Here is an 11335-nt window from a genome sequence, read left to right as displayed (position 1 = left end):
CATTGGAAAAGACTCTGATGCTGGGAGGGATTAGGGGCAGGAGGAGAAGGGGACAAGAGGATGAGATGGCTGGATGGCATCACCAACTTGATGGACATGAGTTTGAGTGAACACCAGGAATTGGTGATGGACAGAGAGGCCTGGCATGCTGCGATTCATGCAGTCACAAAGAGTCAGACATAACTAAGTGACTGAACTGAACTGAAGCAGTGAACAGTCAGCCCTCTCCATTTAACTCCTAAAAACCTCTCAGATCACTTTTATTTCTTACTGAGCCCAACTGTGACTATCCTCATTCCACCTTTTTTTCACTGCCTTCATTTATTCACCTACAGACATATTTAGGAGACAGTCTGTGGTGATTCTCTAAAATTCAATCCTGTGGTTCATTACTTAGAGCCTTTGATATCTCCTATCATGCACAGAATATCGAGCCCTTTCATGGCTTGGCCTCTGTCCTCTTGAGCCTCACTTTTTTCTATTTTTGTGTTCACTGTAGGAAACTCCTTTGCACTCACAGTTCCCTGTATGCTTTGCCCCTGACGTAGTTATTCTTCCTGCCTGTCAACACTATTGATAGTTCAAAATCCTGCTTTTACATTACCTCCTTTGCAAAGACTTCCCTGAAATACACCCTGAGGATTAATAACTCCTTCCTACCTCTTTGTGCAAAATTCTGTCAGTATAATGTTGTTCTGTCACTTTTGTGATCTTTTTGCTCATTTCTGTCTCTATTGCAGAGCTTCTTTCAGACTGAGAACTTGGCTTATAAATCGCTATACTCCCAAATATATCCGTAAGGTCATCAATATTAATAATTAATATTAATTTTGCTCCTAGAACATGGTAGTCTGGTTCTGGGTTCGGGGCCTTTGCAATCATCGTTCCTTCTTCTACAACCACTGTTACTTTTTCAATAACATTGTTCCTCCAGATGATCACATGACTTCTTGTTTGTGGTTGCACCTGATGTCATCATATCAAAGAAACCTTCCCTGATCACACAATTAAGATAGCTCCCCAGTCACTCTCCATGTTACTCCATTTATTATTTTCATACCATTCATCATGACCTAAACAATTATTTGTCTATTCTCTCTTCCCCCTCTCCCCCCTCCCTCTCTCCAGCACCTCACTAAAATGAAAGATCTGTAACAATAGAAGCCTGTCCAGCATAAAAAATGATTAGCACATAGTATGAAATCAATGTTTCTTAAGTGAATTTGAGTACATTTTTATAAAAGAAGAAACAAAAATACGAAAATTAGAAGACACACTGAGTGAGCTTAATGGTAAAAGGTAATCTGCTCTTTGTTTTCTGAATAAATTATAAGAGTACAGAACATAATTTTACCCTATTTGTTATATTACTGAGCCAGCCCTAACACTTGGCACATGATAGACATTGATGAGTGTATTTTCTGTTGCCCACATATTTCTCAGCAATCAAGTTAACCGAAAACTTGGATTTCTATTGAAGAAAGGGTATGGTACTCTTTCTGTGCGGAAAAATAAGATTCTAAACATTCAAGGTAAATTGGCATTTTCTCTTCTGGCATTTAGAGGTTAATGAGTCCATTGGTAATGCAACAATTAAAGAATTTAAACATAGATTGGGTAGGCACCAAAGGCTTACTGAAAGTTGATTCACCTTTTGACTTCTCTCTGTCTCTTTTTTAAAATTATTGAAACATAGTTGATTTATAATACTATGCCAGTTTCAGGGTACAGCAAAGTAACTCGTATAATTATATATATGATTTTTTTCAGATTATTTTCCATTATAGTACTGACTGAAAAAAAAATGTACACCGTAAAAGTTGAGAATTATATTTTAGTCTGTGGACCTGCTGAGATCATCAAGCCCAGGAGACAGCCTCTCAGACAGCGCTGAGGGACTGCTCCAAAAAGTTCAGGGAGGAGCTAGGGTATACCATATAGGAGTTTTACCAAAAACCAGGTAGTCGAAACATCAAAAGATTACTGTTGATTAAAGAATACCAGACATATCAAGTTAATGATTTTAGTATTTTTCTATGTATGGAAAGATGCAAGGGTCATTGAGATCATTTCTTTAACATGAACCTTAGCTACCTAGAGCTAGTGTCCTGTTCTTTCTCATCCTGAGTCCCCTCATTGTACACCACTGGGGGTGGCTGCAGTGGCTGAGGGCTTGGCATCCAACAGCCCTTTTGTCTCCATCTTCAGTTCCCTCAGCTTACGATTGTGGGCTGTGGTAGTACCTGGTGGGTTGATGACCACAGCCTTCTTGATATATCAGGCAACATTTTTTAATCCACAATAGGCTATTACAAGATATTAAATATAGTTCTCTGTACTGTACAGAAAATTCTTGTTATCTATTTTATGTATAGTAGTTTTGTCTGGTAATCTCATACTCTAAATTTATCCCTCATACTTGCATTCCCCTTTGGTAACCATAAGCTAGTTTTCTATGTCTGTGAGTTTGCTTTTGTTTTGTATATAGACTTATTTGTAATATTTTCTAGATTCATATAAAAGTGATAACCATAAAATATTTGGTATCAGTCAGTCTTTCTCTGACTTACTTCACTAAATATGATATTCTCTAGGTCCATCCACGTTGCTGCAAATGGTAATATTTTCATTTCTTTTTTATGACTGCCTAATATTCCATTGTATATGTGTGCCATGTATCTTAAGTCAATTGTTTGTTGAGGGGTACTTGGGTTGTTTCCATGTTTTGGTTATTATAATCGGTGCTGCTATGAACATTAAAGTGTATAAATATTTTTGAGTTAGAGTTTTTGTCTTTTCTGCATATTTATCCAAGAGTAGGATTGCTGGAACATATGGTAGATCTATTTTTAATTTTTAAATGAATCTTACTATTTTTTATGGAGGCTGCAGCAATTTAAAGTCCCACCAATAGTGTTCAGTTCGGTAACTCAGTCATGTCCGACTCTTTGTGACCCCATGGACTGCAGCATGCCAGACCTCCCTGTCCATCACCAACTGCCGGAGTTTACTCAAACTCCTGTCCATTGAGTCGGTGATGCCATCCAACCATCTCATTCTTTGTCATCCCCTTCTCCTCCTGCCCTCAATCTTTCCCAGCATCAGGGTCTTTTCCAATGAGTCAGCTCTTCACATCAGGTGGCCAAAGTATTGCAATTTCAGCTACAACATCAGTCCTTCCAAACACCCAAAAGGATGGATCTCCTTTAGAATGGACTGGTTGGCGCTCCTTGCAGTCCAAGGGACTCGCAAGAGTCTTCTCCAACACCACAGTTCAAAAGCATCAATTCTTCAGCATTCAGCTTTCTTCACAGTCCAGCTCTCACATCCATACATGACTTCTGGAAAAACCATAGCCTTGACTAGACGAACCTCTGTTGGCAAAGTAATGTCTCTGCTTTTCAATATGCTATCTAGGTTGGTCGTAACTTTCCTTCCAAGGAGTAAGCATCTTTTAATTTCATGGCTGCAGTCACCATCTGCAGTGATTTTGGAGCCCCAAAAAATAAAGTCTGATACTGTTTACACTGTTTCCCCATCTATTTCCCATGAAGTGATGGGACCAGATGCCATGATCTTAGTTTTCTGAATGTTGAGCTTTAAGCCAACTTTTCACTCTCTTCTTTCACTTTCATCAAGAGGCTCTTTAGTTCCTCTTCACTTTCTGCCATAAGAGTAGTGTCATGTGCATATCTGAGGATATTGATATTTCTCCCGGCAATCTTGATTCCAGCTTGTGCTTCATCCAGCCCAGAGTTTCTCATGATGTACTCTGCATATAAGTTAAATAAGTATGGTGACAATATACTAGCCTTGATGTCCTCCTCTCCCTATTTGGTCCGAGTCTGTTGTTCCATGTCCAGTTCTAACTGTTGCTTCCTGACCTGCATACAGATTTCTCAAGAGGCAGGTCAGGTGGTCTGGTATTCACATCTCTTTCAGAATTTTCCACAGTTTATTGTGATCCACACAGTCAAAGGCTTTGGCATAGTCAATAAAGCAGAAATAGATGTTTTTCTGGAACTCTCTTGCTTTTTCCAAGATCCAGCAGATGTTGGCAATTTCATCTCTGGTTCCTCTGCCTTTTCTAAAACCAGCTGGAACATCTGGAAGTTCATGGTTCACATATTGCTGAAGCCTGGCTTGGAGAATTTGGAACATTACTTTGCTAACATGTGAGATGAGTGCAATTGTGTGGTAGTTTGAGCATTCTTTGGCATTGCCTTTCTTTGGGATTGGAATGAAAACTGACCTTTTCCAGTCCTGTGGCCACTGCTGAGTCTTCCAAATTTGCTGGCATATTAAGTGCAGCACTATAACAGCATCATCTTTTAGGATTTGAAATAGTTCAACTGGAATTCCATCACCTCCACTAGCTTTGTTCATAGTGATGCTTCCTAAGGCCCACTTGACTTCATATTCCAGGATGTCTGACTTTAGGTGAGTGATCATACCATTATGATTATCTGAGTCATGAAGATCTTTTTTGTACAGTTCTTTAGTGTATTCTTGCCACCTCTTCTTAATATCTTCTGCTTCTGTTAGGTCCATACCATTTCTGTCCTTTATTGAGCCCATCTTTGCATGAAATGTTCCCTTGGTATCTCTATTTTTCTTGAAGAGATTTCTGCTGCTGCTGCTGCTGCTGCTGCTGCTGCTGCTGCGTCACTTCAGTCATGTCCGACTCTGTGTGACCCCATAGACAGCAGCCCACCAGGCTCCCCCGTCGCTGGGATTCTCCAGGCAAGAACACTGGAGTGTGTTGCCATTTCCTTCTCCAATGCATGAAAAGTAAAAAGTGAAAGTGAAGTCAGTCAGTCGTGTCCGACCCTCAGCGACCCCATGGACTGCAGCCCTCCAGGCTCCTCCGTCCATGGGATTCTCCAGGCAGGAGTGCTGGAGTGGGGTGCCATTGCCTTCTCCAGAAGAGATCTCTAGTCTTTCCCATTCTATTGTTTTCCTCTATTTCTTTGCAGTGATCACTGAGGAAGGCTTTCTTATCTCTCCTTGCTATTCTTGGCAACTCTGCATTCAAATGGGTATATCTTTCCTTTTCTCCTTTGCCTTTGGCTTCTCTTCTTTTCACAGCTATTTGTGAGGCCTCCCCAGACAGCCATTTTGCTTTTTTGCATTTCTTTTCCATGGGGATGGTCTTGATCCCTATCTCCTGTACGTCACAAACCTCCATCCATAGTTCATCAGGCACTCTATCTATCAGATCTAGTCCCTTAAATCTATTTCTCTCTTCTACTGAATAATCATAAGGGATTTGATTTAGGTCATACCTGAATGGTCTAGTGGTTTTCCCTACTTTCTTCAATTTAAGTCTGAATTTGGCAATAAGGATTTCATGATCTGAGCCACAGTCAGCTCCCAGTCTTGTTTTTGCTGACTGACCAATACACTGACCAATAGTGTAGGAGGCGGTTTATTTTCTCTACACCGTCTTCAGTATTTGTTAGTTGTAGGTTTTTTGATGATGACCATCCTGACTGGTATGAGATGATACCTTACTGTGGTTTTGATTTGCATTTCTCTAATAGTTAGCAGTGTTGAGCACCTATATTATCTGATAGATCTCATACGTTGCTTTCTCTTTTTTTCTTTCATTTGTCTTTCTGTATGCTGTTCTGACTGAGTGGTTTCCATTATTCTATCTTCCAGATCACTTATTCATTCCTCTGTGTCACTTAGTCAGGTATTCATTGCTTCTAGAATTATTTGAGAATGGAAAGAGGTAGTAGGAGGTTGCTGTCCATATGGTCAGGACCCAGTTTACTTCATGAGCCTCAGGAGTAAAGTCTAAATGTATCTGTGTATAGGATCCACTATAGTCTTCAGACTTTTATCAGTGTGCAGCACTTTTTGAAGACCCTCCAAAATGCAGGATGTGAATTCACTGGTACTTTCGCAGCTTGCTCCAAATAAGCATAATTTTAGACAAAGGAAGTTTCAAGACAATTTATCCCCAGCACTTCCTTACAAACACATCACTGTTCCTGAGTCTCTTCTATGGAGAGACCTTGCATCTGCCACTGTATAAATGTTTTCAAGAGCTGGGTGGAAAGCAGAAATCTTGAAATCATAGCATGCATCTGAACTTAGGCATGGACGTATTCTCCTGGATGTATTTTGTGTTTGGTTTCCCTCTGACACCGGGGCTTCCCTAATGGTAAATAATCTGCCTGCAGTGTGGAAGACCCGGGTTCGATCCCTGGGTCTGGAAGATCCCCTGGTGAAGAGAACGGCAGTCCACTCCAGTATTCTTGCCTGGAGAATTTCATGGACAGAGGAGCCTAGCGGGCTGCAATCCGTGGGGTTGCAAAGAGTCCGATACAACTGAGCCACTAACACTACACTTCCCTCTAACAGCAGAAGAGACAGAGAAGAACATCAATAAAACCAGGGGCCCAAGTTTCTGTATTAATGTGAGCCTAAGAAGAAAGAGTCAGTTAATATTGCTGAGATCCCAAATCATATTATAAGAAAACACCTAGTACAGGGCCCAGCATTTAGTTAACATGCAATGAATATGAGTTTGTTTTTACTTTTCTTAAAGATTTGAAGTCCTAGAAAGGAATTTGAAAAAAAAAAAAAGAGAGAGAGAGGGGAGGGATAAGCATACAGGTGATGTAGCCTAGACTATTAATTCCTGGTTACCAATCATAAACAGTTAAAATTTAAAATAACTTTATTTTTAAGGGCAATATAGGACTTCCAAATGGTGAATAGTCTGGTACTAACCAATGCTGTTTGATAGTACTAAACAGTAGTACTAACCAATGCTTATAAATTCCAATTATATTAGTTCTTTGTTCTTTCATCTCTACCTCCAATCTCCTGAGTATTGTGTTCAAACAGGAATGTACTTTGTTGTAACTATGCAGAGAGTCAATTCTTTGTCAAAGGTTAAAAAAGAATTTTTTCCATGTCTAGGTGATTTTTTCTTTTATAGAAAATCTTTTCACTACAATGAATATTTTTAAACAAAGACACTCTTAATAGCCATCCCTGCTTTTCTTTCTTGTATGACCCTTCCATTTGCAGGCAGAAGCAGGAGTGGGGGTTGGGAGGGGCAAACCTTCACAGGAGGTGACCCTTGCCTTAGAGCTCCTCATGCTGTCAATCAACCACAGAACCATCTGTCCTACTTTAGATTTCAGAAGCCATCTTGCACATCTGCTGCGCCTTTTCTAATGTCACTTATAGAACCCACTAAAAGCTGTTAGATGGATTAGGGCAGCCAGAGTGCAGCTGCATGTAGCTGATTTTGAAGTTTTGAATCTGGGTTCCACTCAGAAATTTCAGCTTTGAAGTTATTTTCTTATAAGATTAGAACCACAAAGGGAATAATTCATTTTATCATAGTAACTCCTAAGAGAATAGGCCTTAAACTTCTTTTAAAGTTGAAATATATATATATATTATATTTATATATAATTAACTCCCCCAAAATGTTTAAGATTCAGGCCAACTGTAAATATTTAAATAATTATTCATGAATTCTTTAAAGAAAAAGTATTACATGAAAAAAATTTTAAAAACTTTGATTCAGAGCCAAGGAGTTTCTGATAAGGAAATAAGTCTGAGGTCTAAAAATGTAAAGTATTAACAGTGTCAGACCAGTTTCACTGTATCAACCTCAAATTGGCCAAAAAGCAAATACAAATATTTACTCTTCCATCTATGCAGGAAATGAAAACTTTCACATTCTTATAATGTTAAAACACAGAATTTTACAAGTTTGCTTGGTACAGTTCAGTTGATAGTTGTGTCCGACTCTTTGTGACCCCATGAATCACAGCACGCCAGGCCTCCCTGTCCATCACCAACTCCTGGAGTTCACTCAACTCACGTCCATCGAGGCAGTGATGCCATCCAGCCATCTCATCCTCTGTTGTCCCCTTATCCTTCTGCCCCCAAACCCTCCCAGCATCAGAGTCTTTTCCAATGAGTCAACTCTTCCCATGAGGTGGCCAAAGTATTGGAGTTTCAGTTTCAGCATCAGTCCTTCCAGTGAACACCCAGGACTGATCTCCTACAGGATGGACTGGTTGGATCTCCTTGCAGTCCAAGGGACTCTCAAGAGTCTTCTCCAACACCACACTTCAAAAGCATCAATTCTTCAGTGCTCAGCTTTCTTCACAGTCCAACTCTCACATCCATACATGACTACTGGAAAAACCATAGCCTTGACTAGACGGACCTTTGTTGGCAAAGTAATGTCTCTGCTTTTGAATATGCTGTCTAGGTTGGTCATAGCTTTCCTTCCAAGGAGTAAGTGTATTTTAATTTCATGGTTGCAATCACCATCTGCAGTGATTTTGGAGCCCCAAAAAATAAAGTCTGATACTGTTTACACTGTTTCCCCATCTATTTCCCATGAAGTGATGGGACCAGATGCCATGATCTTTGTTTTCTGAATGTTGAGCTTTAAGCCAACTTTTTTACCCTCCTCTTTCACTTTTATCAAGAGGCTTTTTAGTTCCTCTTCACTTTCTGCAATAAAGGTGGTGTCATCTGCATATTTGAGGTTATTGACATTTCTCCCGGCAATCTTGATTCCAGCTTGTGCTTCTTCCAGCCCAGCGTTTCTCATGATGTACTCTGCATAGAAGTTAAATAAGCAGGGTGACAATATACAGCCTTGACATACCCCTTTTCCTATTTGGAACCAGTCTGTTGTTCCATGTCCAGTTCTAACTGTTGCTTCCTGACCTGCATACAGATTTCTCAAGAGGCAGGTCAGGTGGTCTGGTATTCACATCTCTTTCAGAATTTTCCACAGTTTATTGTGATCCACACAGTCCAAGGCTTTGGCATAGTCAATAAAGCAGAAATAGATGTTTTTCTGGAACTCTTTTGCTTTTTCCATGATCCAGCAGATGTTGGCAATTTCATCTCTGGTTCCTCTGCCTTTTCTAAAACCAGCTTGAACATCAGGGAGTTCCCGGTTCACGTATTGCTGAAGGCTGGCTTGGAGAATTTTGAGCATTACTTTACTAGCATGTGAGATGAGTGCAATTGTGTGGTAGTTTGAGCATTCTTTGGCATTGCCTTTCTTTGGGATTGGAATGAAAACTGACCTTTTCCAGTCCTGTGGCCACTGCTGAGTTTTCCAAATGTGCTGGCATATTGAGTGCAGCACTTTCACAGCATCATCTTTTAGGATTTGAAATAGCTCAAATGGAATTCCATTCCACTAGCTTTGTTCACATAGTGATGCTTCCTAAGGCCCACTTGACTTCACATTCCAGGATGTCTGGCTCTGGGTGAGTGATCACACCATCGTGATTATCTGGGTTGTGAAGATCTTTTTTGTACAGTTCTTCTGTGTATTCTTGCCACCTCTTCTTAATATCTTCTGCTTCTGTTAGGTTCATACCATTTCTGTCCTTCATCGAGCCCATCTTTGCATGAAATGTTCCCTTGGTATCTCTAATTTTCTTGAAGAGATCTCTAGTCTTTCCCATTCTATTGTTTTCCTCTATTTCTTTGCATTGATCACTGAGGAAGGCTTTCTTATCTCTCCTTGCTATTCTTGGCAACTCTGCATTCAAATGGGTATATCTTTCCTTTTCTCCTTTGCTTTGTGCTTCTCTTCTTTTCACAGCTATTTGTAAGGCCTCCCCAGACAGCCATTTTGCTTTTTTGCATTTCTTTTCTATGGGAATGGTCTTGATCCCTGTCTCCTGTACAATGTCACAAACCTCATTCCATAGTTCATCAGGCACTCTATCTATCAGATCTAGGCCCTTAAATCTATTTCTCACTTCTACTGTATAATCATAAGGGATTTGATTTAGGTCATACCTGAATGGTCTAGTGGTTTTCCCCACTTTCTTCAATTTAAGTCTGAATTTTACAATAAGGAGTTCATGATCTGAGCCACAGTCAGGTCCCGGTCTTGTTTTTGCTGACTGTATAGAGCTTCTCCATCTTTGGCTGCAAAGAATATGATCAGTCTGATTTTGGTGTTGACCATCTGGTGATGTCCATATGTAGAGTCTTCTCTTGTGTTTTTGGAAAAGGGTGTTTGCTATGACCAGTGCATTCTCTTGGCAAAACTCTATTAGCCTTGCCCTGCTTCATTCTGTACTCCAAGGCCAAATTTGCTTATTACTCCAGGTGTTTCTTGACTTCCTCCTTTTGCATTCCAGTCCCCTGTAATGAAAAAGACATCTTTTTGGGGTGTTAGTTCTAAAAGTTCTTGTAGGTCTTCATAGAACCATTCAACTTCAGCTTCTTCGGCGTTACTGGTTGGGGCATAGGCTTGGATTACTGTGATATTGAATGGTTTTCCTTGGAAATGAACAGAGATCATTCTGTTGTTTTTGAGAGTGCATCCAAGTACTGCATTTCAGACTCTTTTGTTGACCATGATGGCTACTCCATTTCTTCTGAGGGATTCCTGCCTACAGTAGTAGATATAATGGTCATCTGAGTTAAATTCACCCATTCCAGTCGATTTTAGTTTGCTGGTTCCTAGAATGTTGACGTCCACTCTTGCCATCTCTTGTTTGACCACTTCCAGTTTGCCTTGATTCATGGACCTGACATTCCAGATTGCTATGCAATATTATCCTTTACAGCATCGGACCTTGCTTCTATCACCAGTCACATCCACAGCTGGGTGTTATTTTTGCTGTGGCTCCATCCCTTCATTCTTTCTGGAGTTATTTCTCCACTGATCTCCAGTAGCATATTGGGCACCTACCGACCCAGGGAGTTCCCCTTTCAGTATCCTATCATTTTGCCTTTTCATACTGTTCGTGGGGTTCTCAAGGGAAGAATACTGAAGTGGTTTGCCATTCCCTTCTCCAGTGGATCACATTTTGTCAGACCTCTCCACCATGACCCGCCTGTCTTGGGTTGCCCCGCGGGCATGTCTTAATTTCATTGAGTTAGGCAAGGTTGTCGTCCGTGTGATCGGATTGGCTAGTTTTTTGTGATTATGGTTTCAGTGTGTCTGCCCAGTGTGTTTCAGTGTGTTTGCAAGTTTACTGATCCAGAATATTAAGCCTTAGAAAATTAGTCCTGGCTGCATAATTATATATTCTGAAATTTTTGTTCAGTGCTTTTCTCAGTCTTAGCTCCTGTCGTATTTTCAAACGCCTTTTTGATAATACTTTCACCACCGCATTGTTTACTTATTTCACCCACAGTACTAATTCTTGCTAGAAAAGATTCTGTGTCCCTCTATGTTTCTATCAACAGTATCACGCATACTAGGCTCTTTTAAAAATAGTTAAATGAAAGGTCATTTATATATGCAACAGAATATGGGTTCTGACATTTCTTTAAAGGGCCTTTAAGAGATGCAATGAGAAATCTC

Source organism: Capra hircus, chromosome 6, assembly GCF_001704415.2.
Source record: "Capra hircus breed San Clemente chromosome 6, ASM170441v1, whole genome shotgun sequence".
In the NCBI taxonomy this organism is placed as follows: Eukaryota; Metazoa; Chordata; class Mammalia; order Artiodactyla; family Bovidae; genus Capra; species Capra hircus.
This window is presented reverse-complemented; position numbering follows the sequence as displayed.